This window comes from Tamandua tetradactyla, chromosome X, assembly GCF_023851605.1.
Source record: "Tamandua tetradactyla isolate mTamTet1 chromosome X, mTamTet1.pri, whole genome shotgun sequence".
NCBI lineage: Eukaryota > Metazoa > Chordata > Mammalia > Pilosa > Myrmecophagidae > Tamandua > Tamandua tetradactyla.
In genome coordinates, this window is record NC_135353.1 from 72,623,983 (window position 1) to 72,640,684 (window position 16,702).

Below are 16,702 nucleotides of genomic sequence, written 5' to 3' on the forward strand. Positions count from 1 at the left end.
CCTATTCTGTTTGGTGTATGCTGCACTTCTCAGATTTTATTTTTAAGTCTTTTGTAAGAGTTGGGAAATTTTCAGTGATCATTTCCTCCATTAATCTATCTCCTCCTTTCCCCTTTTCTTGTCCTTCTGGGACACCCACAACACATATATTCATGCTCTTTATGTTATCATTCAGTTCCCTGAGTCCCTGCTCATGTTATTCCATTCTTTTTCTTATATTTTCTTTTGCATGTCAGATTTCAGATGTCTCATCCTCTAGTTAACTAATCTTGTCTTCTGCCTCTTCAAACTAACATTTGTATATTTCCTTTGTTTTTTTTATCTCTTCTATTGTGCCTTCCATTGCCATAAGTTCTGTGATTTGTTGTTTCAGACCTTTGATTTCTTCTTTTTGTTTGTCCCTTGCCTTCTTTATATTTTCCCTCAATTCATTGATTTGATTTTTGTTAAGATTTTCCACGTCTGTTCGAACATCCTGAATTAATTATTCCAAATTCTGTATCTCATTTGAATTGTTGGTTTGTTCCTTTGATTGGGCCATATGTTCAATTTTCCTAGTATGAATCGTTATTTTTTGCTGGTGTCTAGGCATTTAATTTTCTTAATTGGTTCATTCTGAAGGTTGTTTTCAGTCTTTTACCTAGGATTTTCTTGCTGGATGTGTTTTTTTTTTTTTTTTTTTGACATTCAGTTTGGCTTGTTTTAGCCCTCTAGCATAGGTTTTGTTTAACAGATCAAAATTTTTCAGTTCTTGTTTTCTTTTTTCTTGTCCTCCTTTTATGGTGCCTTTTTTTTTCCTTAAGAGGGTCTATTCAGTTATTATAGACTCCAGTCATTTTTTCCCAGACCAGACTGGCCTCTTCACGGGAGGGAACAGTTATCTGCATCAGTTTTCCCTGAGGGTGAGACCAAACAGGTTGACAGATTTTCCTATGAAGCCTCTGAACTTTGTGTTTTTCCTATCCTGCACAGTACTCCATGTTTGTCTGCCTGTGGGTCCCACCAGCATAAAGTGATGTGGTGCCTTTAATTTCAGTAGACTCTCCCTGCTGGGGGCATGGTTGAGGCAAAGGAGAGGTTGTAGCCTGACTTTAATGGCTTCAGTTTTCCAGTGCCTGGGTTCTGAATTCCTTAAGGGAGTGATTCCACCTGAGCTGGGCCCCACCCCTCTCCTGGGTATACACAACCTCTAGGGAATTACCTCCTTTCACCTGACCAGCCTCTTTGTCTCTCAGACAAGCTTAATTCTTCCCTTTCCCAAGGCAGTTGGAGCCTGAGAGCAGTTAAGCAGTAGAGAAGAGGAAAAAAAAATCCATTTCAGAGCAGTACCTCCATTATTCATATTTGTTAGTCGAGAGCTTAAGTTGGTACGTTGCTCTATGTATCTCCAGTTCCTATGTGCCCCCTCTTTATTTTTAGAGCCCAGACTTTTTCAAGTATTTTGAAATGTCCTATCCAAAAAAGCTGTGTTGTTTTTCCCCTCAGCCATGACCCCTCTGAGCCAGGGCAAAAACTAGTAACTTTAGCTTTTATTTGAGTTTTAGCTGAGCTTGGGGCCTATTTTTATTAGTCAGAATTTATTAATTAATTCCACAATTGGAGCTTGTTTGGGTTCAGCCCCTTGCTGTTAGTAAAGTCTTTTTCCTTTCCTCTCTAGGAAGCATCCTTTGGGGGAAGGGCACCAGCTTCTGTTTCGGGGACCCACAGTTCTGGGTAGGATCACAGCTCATCCAGCTTGTCTAGACTTTGGTAAGCTGTTTGTCTGGTCACTGATGTGGCCCCAGCAGTTGTTCTGTACTGTTCCTGGCTATTTACTAGTTGCTCTGGAGGACAAACTAAGTTCCTCACCTCACTAAGCTTCCATCTTCTGTATAACAATATAGCTTTTGAAATGTGAATGTGTGATTGTGAAAACCTCATGTCTGATGGTCCTTTTACATGTTGTATGGACGGATTAGTAAAAAATATGCATAAAAATAAACAAATAATGGGGGGAAAAGGTTAACATAAATTGAGTAGATTGAGATACAAGTGTTCAATGAGAGGGACAAGTAAGGGGTATGGCATGTATGAGTTTTTTCTTTTTTTTCTTTTGCTGGAGAGATGCAAATGTTCAAAAAAATGATCATGGTGATGAATACACAACTATATGATGTAATTGTGAATCATTGATTGTACACAATGTATAGAATGTATGTCAAGAATGGTTGTATATTTGTTTGTTCTTTACAATAAAAAATACTTAAAAAAATAATCATAATCCCTTTCCATTCCCAGGATTTTGGTAAGACTCATAGGATTATAAGGTGCAGGTTCTGCATCAACCCTTACTATTACTATGCTGTAATTGGTTTTTGGAAGTTTCAAGGCAGAGAACAGAAACTACAGATCTTCAGAATATTTGTGTGAATTAGGCAGAGGGGTACCGGATAAGGAGGAGGAGATGGCAAGTGTTGTAGTTTGTAAGCTTCTGGAATATAATATATCAGAAACAGAACAGCTTTTAAAAAGGGGAACATGTTAAGCTGCTCGTTTACAGTTCTAAGGCTGTGAAAACGTTAATATTACAGCAAAGCTATTGAAATGTCCAACGTAAGGCATCCTGAGAAAGATACCTTGGTTCAAGAAGGCTGTTAATGTTCAGGGTTTTTCTTAACTGGAAAGGAGCATGGTGAACATGGCAATATCTGCTACCTTTCTCTCCAGGCTTCTTGTTCCATGAAGCTCCCCTGGTGGGCATTTTTCTTCTTCATCTCCAAAGGTCTGTGGCTGTGTGGACTCTGTTGGTACTGGTTGCTCTCATGGCTCTAAAACTTTTTCCAAAATGGTTCCCTCTTAAAGGGCTCCAATAAGCAACCCCACCTTGAATGGTTGGAGACATATCTCTATGTATACCATCTAATCAAAGTTAACACCCACAGTTGGGTGAGCCACATCTCTGTGGAAACAGTCAGAAAGATCCCACTTATCAATATTAAATGAAGATTAAAGGACATGGCTTTTCTGGGGTGCACAACAGATTCAAGCCAGCCCAGCAAGGATACTCTTTAACCATGTTGCTAGCACAGTCTAACCATAGAGACTGTGGCTAGGTTAACCAAGTTAGTTATCACATGATTACATCTAAGTATTTTCACAAGAACATTACCCATGGAAATTCGTGAGTACCCTACTGAATTCAAAAGCCAATTCATTTAAGATTAAGATGTACACATACAAGGGAAACCCAATAAGACTATGTGTAGATTTCTCAGCAGAAACCATGGAAGCTAGAAGACAGTGGGATGATATATTTAAATTACTAAAAGAGAAAAACTGCCAACCAAGACTCCTATATCCAGCAAAATTATCCTTCAAAAATGAGGGAGAAATTAAAACATTCTCAGACAAAAAGTCACTGAGAGAATTTGTGACCAAGAGACCAGCTCTGCAAGAAATACTAAAGGGAGCACTAGAGTCAGATACAAAAAGACAGAAGAGAGAGGTAGGGAGAAGAGTGTAGAAAGAAGGAAAATCAGATATGGTATATATAATACAAAAGGCAAAATGTTAGAGGAAAATATTATCCAAACAGTAATAACACTAAATGTCAATGACTGAATTCCCCAATCAAAAGACATAGATTGGCAGAATGGATTAAAAAACAGGATCCTTCTATATGCTGTCTACAGGAAACACATCTTAGACCCAAAGATAAACATAGGTTGAAAGTGAAAGGTTGGGAAAAGATATTTCATGCAAATAACAACCAGAAAAGAGCAGGAGTGGCTATACTAATATCCAACAAATTAGACTTCAAATGTAAAACAGTTAAAAGAGACAAAGAAGGACACTATATACTAATAAAAGGAACAATTAAACAAGAAGACATAACAATCATAAATATTTACGCACCGAACCAGAATGCCCCAAAATACGTGAGGAATACACTGCAAACACTGAAAAGGGAAATAGACTCATATACCATAATAGTTGGAGACTTCAATTCACCACTCTCATCAATGGACAGAACAACTAGACAGAGGATCAATAAAGAAATAGAGAATCTGAATATTACTATAAATGAGCTAGACTTAACAGACATTTATAGGACATTACATCCCACAACAGCAGGATACACCTTTTTCTCAAGTGCTCATGGATCATTCTCAAAGATAGACCATATGCTGGGTCACAAAGCAAGTCTTAACAAATTTAAAAAGATTGAAATCATACACAACACTTTCTCGGATCATAAAGGAATGAAGTTGGAAATCAATAATAGGCGGAGTGCCAGAAAATTCACAAATATGTGGAGGCTCAACAACACACTCCTAAACAACGAGTGGGTCAAAGAAGAAATTGCTAGAGAAATTAGCAAATACCTCAAGGCGAATGAAAATGAAAACACAACATATCAAAACTTATGGGATGCAGCAAAGGCAGTGGTAAGAGGGAAATTTATTGCTCTAAATGCCTATATCAGAAAAGAAGAAAAGGCAAAAATTCAGGAATTAACTATCCATTTGGAAGAACTGGAGAAAGAACAACAAGCTAATCCCAAAGCAAGCAAAAGGAAAGAAATAACAAAGATTAGAGCAGAAATAAATGAAATTGAAAACATGAAAACAATAGAGAAAATCAATAAGGCCAGAAGTTGGTTCTATGAGAAAATCAATAAGATTGATGGGCCCTTAGCAAGATTGACAAAAAGAAGAAGAGAGAGAATGCAAATAAATAAGATCAGAAATGGAAGAGGAGACATAACTACTGACCTCTCAGAAATAAAGGAGGTAACAACAGGATACTATGAACAACTTTACGCTAATAAATACAACAATTTAGAGGAAATGGACAGGTTCCTGGAAAGACATGAACAACCAACTTTGACTCAAGAAGACATAGATGACCTCAACAAACCAATAACAAGTAAAGAAATTGAATCAGTCATTCAAAAGCTTCCTAAAAAGAAAAGTCCAGGACCTGACGGCTTCACATGTGAATTCTATCAAACATTCCAGAAAGAATTAGTACCAACTCTCCTCAAACTCTTCAAAAAAATCGAAGCGGAGGGAAAACTACCTAATTCATTCTATGAAGCCAACATTACCCTCATACCAAAACCAGGCAAAGATATTACAAGAAAAGAAAACTACAGGCCGATCTCTCTAATGAATATAGATGCAAAAATCCTCAATAAAATTCTAGCAAATCATATCCAACAACACATTAAAAGAATTATTCATCATGACCAAGTAGGATTCATCCCAGGTATGCAAGGATGGTTCAACATAAGAAAATCAATTAATGTAATACACCATATCAACAAATCAAAGCAGAAAAATCACATGATCATCTCAATTGATGCAGAGAAGGCATTTGACAAGATTCAACATCCTTTCCTGTTGAAAACACTTCAAAGAATAGGAATACAAGGGAACTTCCTTAAAATGATAGAGAGAATATATGAAAAACCCACAGCTAATATCATCCTCAATGGGGAAAAATTGAAAACTTTCCCCCTAAGATCAGGAACAAGACAAGGATGTCCACTATCACCACTATTATTCAACATTGTGTTGGAGATTCTAGCCAGAGCAATTAGACAAGAAAAAGAAATACAAGGCATCAAAATTGGAAAGGAAGAAGTAAAACTCTCACTGTTTGCAGACGATATGATACTATACGTCGAAAACCCGGAAAAATCCACAACAAAACTACTAGAGCTAATAAATGAGTACAGCAAAGTAGCAGGTTACAAGATCAACATTCAAAAATCTGTAGCATTTCTATACACTAGCAATGACAAGCAGAGGGGGAAATCAAGAAACAAATCCCATTTACAATTGCAACTAAAAGAATAAAATGCCTAGGAATAAATTTAACTAAAGAGACAAAAAACCTATATAAAGAAAACTACAAAAAACTGCTAAAAGAAATCACAGAAGACCTAAATAGATGGAAGGGCATACCGTGTTCATGGATTGGAAGACTAAATATAGTTAAGATGTCAATCCTACCTAAATTGATTTACAGATTCAATGCAATACCAATCAAAATCCCAACAACTTATTTTTCAGAAATAGAAAAACCAATAAGCAAATTTATCTGGAAGGGCAGGGTGCCCCGAATTGCTAAAAACATCTTGAGGAAAAAAAACGAAGCTGGAGGTCTCGCGCTGCCTGACTTTAAGGCATATTATGAAGCCACAGTGGTCAAAACAGCATGGTATTGGCATAAAGATAGATATATCAACCAATGGAATCGAATAGAGTGCTCAGATATAGACCCTCTCATCTGTGGACATTTGATCTTTGATAAGGCAGTCAAGCCAACTCACCTGGGACAGAACAGTCTCTTCAGTAAATGGTGCCTAGAGAACTGGATATCCATATGCAAAAGAATGAAAGAAGACCCATATCTCACACCCTACACAAAAGTTAACTCAAAATGGATCAAAGATCTAAACATTAGGTCTAAGACCATAAAACAGTTAGAGGAAAATGTAGGGAGATATCTTATGAATCTTACAATTGGAGGCGGTTTTATGGACCTTACACCTAAAGCAAGAGCACTGAAGAAGGAAATAAATAAATGGGAACTCCTCAAAATTAAACACTTTTGTGCATCAAAGAACTTCATCAAGAAAGTAGAAAGACAGCCTACACAATGGGAATCAATATTTGGAAACGATATATCAGATAAAGGTCTAGTATCCAGAATTTATAATGAGATTGTTCAACTCAACAACAAAAAGACAGCCAACCCAATTACAAAATGGGAAAAAGACTTGAATAGACACCTCTCAGAGGAGGAAATACAAATGGCCAAGAGGCACATGAAGAGATGCTCAATGTCCCTGGCCATTAGAGAAATGCAAATCAAAACCACAATGAGATATCATCTCACACCCACCAGAATGGCCATTATCAACAAAACAGAAAATGACAAGTGCTGGAGAGGATGCGGTGAAAGAGGCACACTTATCCACTGTTGGTGGGAATGTCAAATGGTGCAACCAGTATGGAAGGCAGTTTGGCGGTTCCTCAAAAAGCTGAATATAGAATTGCCATACGAACCAGCAATACCATTGCTGGGAATCTACTCAAAGGAATTAAGGGCAAAAACTCAAACGGACATTTGCACACCAATGTTTATAGCAGCGTTATTTACAATTGCAAAGAGATGGAAACAGCCAAAATGTCCATCAACAGACGAGTGGCTAAACAAACTGTGGTATATACATACGATGGAATATTATGCAGCTTTAAGGCAGGATAAACTTATGAAGCATGTAATAACATGGATGGACCTAGAGAACATTATGCTGAGTGAGTCTAGCCAAAAACTAAAAGACAATGTTTTTTGTCTTTGGGACCAATGTATGGTCCCAATGATGTGAATCGACACTCGAGAATAAACTTGGAATATGTCATTGGTAACAGAGTTCAGCAGGAGTTAGAAACAGGGTAAGATAATGGGTAATTGGAGCTAATGGGATACAGACTGTGCTATAGGACTAGATACAAAAACTCAAAAATGGACAGCACAATAATACCTAATTGTAAAGTAATCATGTTAAAACACTGAACTGGAGCTGCATCCGAGGTATAGGTTTTTGTTTTGTTTTGTTTTGTTTTGTTTTGTTCTTACTATTATTACTTTTATTTTTTTTCTCTATATTAACATTCTATATCTTTTTTGGTTATATTGCTAGTTCTTCTAAACCAATGCAAATGTACTAAGAAACGGTGATCATGCATCTATGTGATGATGTTAAGAATTACTGATTGCATATGTAGAATGGTATGATTTCTAAAAAAAAAAAAAATGGTCAGCACAATACTACCTAATTGTAATGTAATTACGTTAAAACACTGAATGAAGGTACATCTGAGGTATAGTTTTTTTTTCTTATATATCTTTGTACTTTTTATTTTTATTTTTATTTTCTCTCTATATTATCATTTTATTTCTTTTTCTGTTGTCTTGCTATTTCTTTCTCTAAATCGATGCATATGTACTAAGAAATGATGACCATACACCTATGTGATGATATTAAGAATTACTGATTGCATATGTAGAATGGAATGATTTCTAAATGTTGTGTTAGTTAATTTTTTTTAATTAATAAAAAAAAGATGTAGTCAGAATTTCATAACCGAAATAATACTTTACATTTATAATATACTTAGAATTTTCAAGCATCCTCACAATAAAATACTCCTTTATTTATTTGATCATCTCAGCCAATTTGGGCAGTAGGCAGAAGAAGATGTATTGTCACCCTCCTTTTACAGATAAGGAAATGGAGGCACAGAAGTGCCCAAGGTTAAAGAAAGTGTATATAGCAAAGCCATAACTTGAACCCAGGTCCTTTGATTCCTGGTCTAGTGTTTTTTAACTCTATAACTCCAACATGGTTTATTGTGAAATATCCTTGTGTCAAGCTAGTGATTAGACTCTCAGTAGTGATATCAGAATTGTTAAATGTTTTGAACTCAAAGGAAGGATTTAGTTTCCATGCTCAGTGTTTTCTGTGCTTACTCTATCCTTTCTCTTAAGACTCAGATCTTCTGAGGTGCTGCTTGGGTATGTGGTTGGGGTGTTTAAAAGTGGAGAAAAATCAAAAGGTTATTACTTCTTTATGATGGGACAAAAGCTTAGTTTAGCTCTTCATTTACCGCAAGAATAACTTTCACACTTTAGAGAATATTAGGCTAAAACCAGAGAAGGTGCCATATCTGTTGTGTAAGATTTTTCAAAAGCGGATAAGTAAAACAGGGCTTCTACTGCGATGTGGAAATAACTTTTTGTGTATGTGTGCTATAAAGCATTCCTTCATCTTAAGTGTCATGTATAATAGGATTTGCAAAATGTCTTGTATGACTACTACAGGAACGACTACTGTAGGGCTTGCAAAGAGAATTTGTCAGAGATGAATCTTTGCGTGACTTTTGATTTTGTGATCTTGGCAGGAGAAACTCTATGTTCAGAAAGGAGACTATAAAGAAGTTTTCCACCAAAGGGCCAAGAGATGTCTGTGACTTGACCTCAGTTTACTTCCAGAAAAGTTAAACCTGGGGCAGCCAAACAGCAAGTCGGAGGCTGATGGCTTTCCATAATATGGTTTGTGGATTGCTGATACAGTGTTGCTAATAGTGGAGGATCCGGGCTAAGTGGTTCTGGCCTCCCTACACCAACCTGGTCTGTGAACTGAGGCTAGGATGTAGATAAGAGTGTCTATATTACATATATCCCTAAGAGGAGCTCTCAGGGCCTCGGCAAAGAGGCTCTATTACTGTTTCAGTTTACTAAAGCTGACAAAATGCAATATACCAGAAATGGACGGCTTTTTTTTTGTTTTAACATGGGCAGGCACTGGGCACTGAACCTGGTTCTCCTGCGTGGCAGGCAAGATGGCAGGCAAGAACTCTGCCACCATTGCCCGCCCTGGACTGACTTTTAACAATAGGATTTATTAGCTTACAAATTTACAGTTAGGTCATGAAAATGTTCCAATTAAGGCATCAACAAGACTATACCTTCTCTGAAGACTGGTTACTGGAGAGCTTGGGCTCCTCTGTCAAATAGCAAGATTCATGGCGACATCTGCTGGTCCTTCTCTCCTGGGTTTCATTGCTTTAGCTTCTGGCTTCTCCATCTTTGGTTCTGGGTGTTTTTCTGTGAGCTGCTCTTAATTCATCTCCCTTTTCCTGTATGTGTTTTATCCTCTTAAGAAGGGCTCCAGTGTGAGGATCAAGACCTTCCTTGAATGAGGTAGGTCACATCTCAACTGAAATAACATAATCAAAAGGTCCCACCTATAATAGCTCTACACCCACAGGAATGGATGAAAAGAACATGACCTTTTCTGGGGTAAATAATAGCTTCAAACTAGCACGGTCATCTGGCTGAGATGTTGGGCCCTCCCACCCCCACCAACCACTAGAGATAGAATGGTCTGCCACACCAAGGTGCTTTTTTATTTTATCCTCTTCCAGCACCATGATCCATGGCTGCTATCAACAATCCCTCAACCAGCTTCTATTTGGGGTCCCCTATATCTTTGAAAATCTTCTGGGCTTGAAGATCCACATCTCTTCGGGTGCTTTTTTTTCTATATTAACACCACTCATGCAGAGATGCTGTATTGGATTATGGAGGATTTGAATGGAGTTAACTTTGACACATCCTCCTTGACATCTGCTGTGGATGTAACATGAACCACAGAACCTGGCAGAATCTACATGCTACTTAGTTACCAAATACCACCCACATGGTACACAGGGCCCTTGCAGTGTATTGGAGGAGCTGGTAGTGGTGATACAGGCCTACTCCTATTGGTTTAAAGCCCTAGAATATTCTACTAGTATTTTCTCTTACTTCCCAAGGTATGATTGGCCTCTCTCTGGCTCAGCGTACATCCCAGATCCTCAGGTTTGAATTGTAGAGCAGAGAGTAGAGAATGTCAGGTGGATACATCTTCAATGGAACACTACTCACAGTTTGGGGGAGAAATTAAAGTCTTACTTGTTTCTCTGTTTTGGAAAAGGTTGTGTGATAAAGGGCATCTGCTGTGTCCCCTACCTGCAGTGAGGAAGAGAGGGAATTCTAGCATAGTCAGAGTTGGTTCCTGATGGTTTTCCAAAAAAAGTCCCAATAACTTTCTCTACTCTTTTTTTCTTTCTGTCTAGAAGAGTCAGAGGGAGCTAACAAACCTAGCTTATAGGAAACCTAGCCTATAGGAAGGGAAATTAACAAAACTTTGAATAGTATAGAAAAACCTTGTTGACATTAGGCTCATGAGGCATCATAGCATAATACAATAGATTTCAAACTATTTTTAACAGCAGAACCTTTTCCTCAAACAAAACCTTATGCCAAACTGCACTACTGAAAACAGATCCTCTTGTACCTTTGACCCTACCTCCAGGCAGTTCCTGAGGAACTTTGTGAAAATCCCTAATATAGCAAAAAGAGCACTTGAGTAAAAGTGAAGCTTCTGTTTTTGGCATGGATACTTATGTGCCATGTGAGTTTAAGTTGTAAAGTAATACTGTCTGAGTTGTAAAATAATACTATCTAGTTTTTAAAGCTTAAAGTCTTCCTGAGATATTCCAAGCAAAATGGTTTTGGGAAAAACAAATCGAAGCAGGTCTGAAAGCATTTCTTTTATTGTTTTTTTTTTTTTCAGAGATGTGCTAGATCCAAAGGGGAAATGGCAGAGACCTGGCATGTGTACATTTCTGTAAAACTGAAAAGTTTCCCCCTCGTAGCTGGGCTTAAGTTATGTCATGTGGACATCTCTTCTGCAGGCCTCACTAACTGTGATTCCACACCAACTGAGCAGAGAACATTTTGCCACAGCTACTCAAGTCAAAGGAAGATGGGAGATTAACTGCTGCTGTGGAGAACCCAGCCCAGGCTGGACTGCATAAGAATGGATAGCTTCTCTGTTACAGGTCTGGTTAGGTGCTCCCCCTGATGTACACCAGCTTTTGGTCCCTCATTCCACACCTTGTTCTGGGTGGTTCCAGTGGACTGGCCCTGCATCTGCTTTTCCTGTACTCCTAACCAATCCTAGGCACTGGTGAATTGGGAGTTCATGATGTTCAGGACCATGATAGTTTATTTATATTAATATGAAGGTATTTCTTCCTTCATATTACCAGGTGGTTGAAGCCATTTGAAACTGCAGGACCATCTGCAAAATAGTTTTTGTTTCCTGTAAACCCACAAGGAACATTAATGAGTGAGTCTTGTTTTCTTTAAAAATTTTTTTCTGATTTTCAAAGTAATACATGTTCATTGTGCACAATTTGCAAGATGCAGAAAAGTATTAAAAAAGTATATATTGTACCACCATCAGGAGTCATAGAGTCAGGAGTAGGGTGAGACAAGTAAGGCACTTACCTCAGGTATAAAATTTAAGAGGGAGGCAAAGTGATTGAGATTGAGAGATTATCTCAGTAATCAAGATACTTCTTATGTAATATTTTCAAATGTCAAAATTAATTTAAAAATCCATAATGAAGCAAATACTGAAATTTTAAAGATGGGATCAGCCCCTATACTTGTTGACCCCTGCCTCACTTACCTTGCCCTAATCTTGGCCCTGGTTCCAGTAAGACTTTATTTGCCCAAACAGGCAGCTGGCCTGCAGGCTACAGTTTACCAATATTGCACTAAAATATTATTTGTCTAGATTACTGAATTTTGGTGCCCTCTTAAATTTTGCACTGTAGGTGAGTGCCTTTCACTTCATTCTATTCTGACCCTTGTCAATTACGTTAATTTTTGCAATGTTTTCAAACTTTTTGTAATTTCTCTCTCTTTCTCTTTCTTTTTAACACAAGTAACATGATTTTGTGATAACATTCAAACAACATAGAGAGTTATGTGTAAAGTTCAGATGATATTTCTAGATAAAACAAGTGAGAATTAAAATGAAATAAATTGTGATTTCAAGTCAATTTCCTAGGAAAAAACAGTACGCCTAAGGAAAACTAGAGGACAAAATCAATGATGATAAAAATAATCCAGAAATTAATGAATTATTAAAAAAAACTGTGAACTTGACAAATAAACAAGTAGGTGTTATTGGAGAAAAAGAATAGATAAATAAACCCAATCAAGAGTATAAAGGGATAAAACACAAAACCACAAAATCTTAAATAAGAAAAAGGGTATAATCACAGAAATGAAGAAATTTTAAAAAATAAAGAAGTGCTTTATATAGCTCTCTCCAAGGGCTATAATCTAGATGAAATAGATGATTTTTTTTGGAAAATGCAAATGGATACTGTTAACTCTGAAGATATAGTAAACCTAAAGAGACCAATAGCTAGGAGAAAAATTGATAAAGTTGTCAAAGAGCTTCCCCCACCCCAAATAAAAGACTTTCTTCAAAGTCCTATTTCTTTGGCTATTTTCACATATACTAGCTGTTTTCTATTTTTAATTTTTGTTATATCATTTAAGAATACTTTTGAGTATATGATAAAAGTATCATCTCAAATCAATGGGAAAAGATGAACTATTCAATAAATGGCATGGGACAAGTGGTAGCCATGGTGAAAAAAATAAAGCCACATTGCTTTATTATACCAGGATAAATAGGCCAAGGATTTAAATATTAAAAGGAAACTGTAGGGCGGGCCACGGTGGCTCAGTAGGCAAGCATGCGTGCCTGCCATGCCAGAGGACCCGGTTTCAATTCCCGGTGCCTGTCCATGTAAAAAAAAAAGGAAACTGTAAATGTACTCCAGGAAATCATAGAATAATTTCTTTGTAATTTTGGAATGATGAAATAATTTCTAACTGTAAAATTCAGAAGATTATTAAATTTGACTATAGAAAAATCAGTAACTTCTCCCTTCTTTACACCATTCACAAAAACTAATTTTAAATGGCCGATCAGCTAAATGTAAGAGATGAAACCAAAAAACTCTTAGTAGGAAACATAGGAGTAAATCTTTATAACAGGTTGGGCAATGGTTTCTTGGATAGTAAGAACATAAGCAATAGAAGAAAAAAATAGATAAATTGGACATCATCTAAATTAAAAATGTTGGTGATGCAAATGATACCATGAAGAAAGTGAAAAGGCAACTCACAGAAGGGGAGAAAATTTTTGCATATCATTTATCTGATAAGCAACTTGTGTCTAGACTATATAAAGAACTATTAAAACTCAATAGTAAAAAGGTGATTAAAAAATTAGGAAAGACCTGAATGGGCATTTTCCAAAAAAAGATGTACAAATAGCCAAAAGCACATGAAAAGATGTTCAACATTATTTGCCATCAGGGTAATGCAAATCAAAACCAGGAGATACAACTTTACACCCTTTAGGATGGCTATAATCTCAAAGATAGGAAAGCTTTTGTGAGGACATGGAGAACTGGAAACCTCATACTGCTGGTGGGAATATAAAAAGATGCAGCTGCTTTGGAAGAGAGTCTAGCAGTTCCTCAAGTGGCTAAACATGGAGTTTCCATATAACCCAGGAATACTTCTCCTAGTTATATACCTAAAATGAAATGAAAACATGTGTCACAAGAAAACCTGTACATGAATGTTCATAGTAGTAATATTCATAATAGCTAAAAGGTGGAAACAACCCAAATGCTCATCATCTGATGTATATTTTAACTGGGTGAGTTGTATGCTAAGTGAATTATATCTCAACAAAATGGTTTAAAACATTGGTAACTTTTGCATGGTAAAAAGCACCATAAGTAATGACAAGAGACAGGGTAAAATTGAGAAAAATTTTGCAGTTCATATACCAGACAAAGACTCTTAATATATAATGAGATCCTGGAAACAGTGAGAAAAGGGTCAACAGTCCATTAGAAAAATAAGCAGATAATATGAAAAAGAAATATTATAACTGTGTTTATAAGAAATGAAAGGAGCTCATTTAATAAAAATGCAAAATAAAACTACCCTAAGATACCGTTCTTTACATCTGAGATTTGTAAATGTTCAAAAAGTTGATAGACTATTGGTAATACTATGAGGAAAGATGAACTCTGAAAAATTACTGGCACCATCTCCAGGAAGGAAAATATAGTGATTTAGAATAATATCACAAATACATATATACCCTTTGGTCCACTGCTCTTGTTTGCTAGCAGCTGGAATGCAATATGCCAGAAACAGAATGGCTTTTAAGAAGGGGAATTTAATAAGTTGTTAGTTTACACTTCTAAGGCCGAGAAAATTTCCCAATTAAAACAAGTCTATAGAAATGTCCAATCTAAGGCATCCAGGGAAAAATATCTTGGTTCTAGAAGGCTGATGAAGTTCAGGATTTCTCTCTCAAGTGAGAAGGCACATGGTGATCATAGTCAGGGCTTCTCTCTCAACTGGAAGGGCACATGGCAAACACAGCGTCATCTGCTAGCTTCCTCTCCTGGTTTCCTGTTTCATGAAGCTCCCTGGGAGGTGTTTTCCTTCTTCATCTTCAAAGGTGGCTAGCTGGTGCACTCTGCTTCTCTTGGGAATGTTGTTCTGCTCTGCTCTTTCTGAATCTCTCAGAATCTCCCTCATCCTCCAAAATATTTCTTCTTTTATAGGACTTTAGTAAACTATTCAAGACCCACGCAAATGGGTGGAGACACTCCTCCACCTAATCCAGTTTAACAGCCACTCTTGACTAAATCACATCTCCAAGGAGATTATCTAATCACAGTTTCAAATATGCAATACTGAATAGGGATTAGAAGAAACAGCTGCCTTTACAAAATGGGATTAGAATTAAAACGTGGCTTTTCTAGGGTACATACATCCTTTCAAACCAGCACATCCACTAATTCCATTTCTGATGGTTTATCATACAAATACACATATACACATGTGAACTGACATATAAACCATGTTATTTATGGGAACATTATAACAAGAATTGAAATATTCTCAATGTCCATCAGTAGGAAACTGATAAAATTGTGCTATCTCCATTCAGTGGAAATATCATACAGCTATAAATAAGAAGATGCTCTCTGTGTACTAATCTCTAAGGTATGTTATTATTTTTTTTAAATTTTTTATTAATTAAAAAATTACAGGAAAGAAACACAAACATTTTCAGTATATGCTCATTCAATTCTACATATATGATAAGTAATTCACAATATCATCACGTAGTTGCATATTCATCATCATGATCATTTCTTAGAACATTTGCATCAATTCAGAAAAAGAAATGAAAAGAAAACAAAAAAATAAAACAAAAACAAAACAAAAATTTTACATACCATACCCCTTACCCCTCCCTTTCATTGATCAATAGCATTTCAAACTAAATTTATTTTAACATTTGTTCCCCCTATTATTTATTTTTATTCCATATGTTCTACTCCTTTGTTGACAAGGTAGATAAAAGGAGCATCAGACACAAGGTTTTCACAATCACGCAGTCTCATTGTGAAAGCTGTGTCATTATTCAATCATCATCAAGAAACATGGCTACTGGAACACAGCTGTACATTTTCAGGCAGTTCCCTCCAGCCTCTCCATTACATCTTGAATAACAAGATGATATCTACTTGATGCTTAAGAATAACCTCCAGGATAACCTCTGGACTCTGGAATCTCTCAGCCATTGACACTTTGTCTCATTTCCCTCTTCCCCCTTTTGGTCGAGAAGGTTTTCTCAATCCCTTGATGCTGAGTCTCCATTCATTCCAAGATCTCTGTCCCACGTTGCCAGGAAGGTCCACACCCCTTGGAGTCATGTCCCATGTAGAGAGGGGTAGGGTGGCGAGACTGCTCATTGTGTTGACTGGAGAGAGGGGCCACATCTGAGCAACAATAGAGGCTCTCTTGGGGGTAACTCTTAGGCCTAAATTTTAAGTAGACTTGACCTATCCTTTGCGGGGTTAAGTTTCATATGGACAAACCCCAAGACTGGGGGCTCTGCCTATAGCTTTGGTTAGGCCTAGTTTTAAGTAGGTTTGACCTATCTTTTGTGGGATTAAGTTTCATATGAACAAATCCCAAGATTGGAGGCTTGGCCTATTGCTTTGGCTATCCCCACTGCCTGTAAGAATATCAAGAATTCTCCACTTGGAGAAGTTGAATTTTCCCCCTTTCTTACCATTCCCCCTAGGGCACTCTGCAAATACTTCCCTATTCACTGTTCAAATTGCTCTGGTAATCCATGTTTTTAAACTCATCTGTCCATACCCTGAATATAAGGAGTATCAGACAC

At 37.0% G+C, this 16,702-nt stretch overlaps 1 long non-coding RNA gene across 4 annotated transcripts in view; it reads left to right on the plus strand.

Annotated features, from left to right (window-relative positions):
* Positions 1 to 16,702, plus strand: part of LOC143670202 (uncharacterized) — a 200,883-nt gene that overhangs the window by 52,267 nt on the left and 131,914 nt on the right. For 2 of the 4 annotated variants that reach the window (XR_013169296.1, XR_013169297.1), the window contains exons 3-4: positions 1,658 to 1,749; positions 11,655 to 11,734. This is a non-coding gene — a long non-coding RNA (uncharacterized LOC143670202). The remainder of the gene's footprint in view (positions 1 to 1,657; positions 1,750 to 11,654; positions 11,735 to 16,702) is intronic. The other 2 variants (XR_013169298.1, XR_013169299.1) reach the window with 1 other exon arrangement.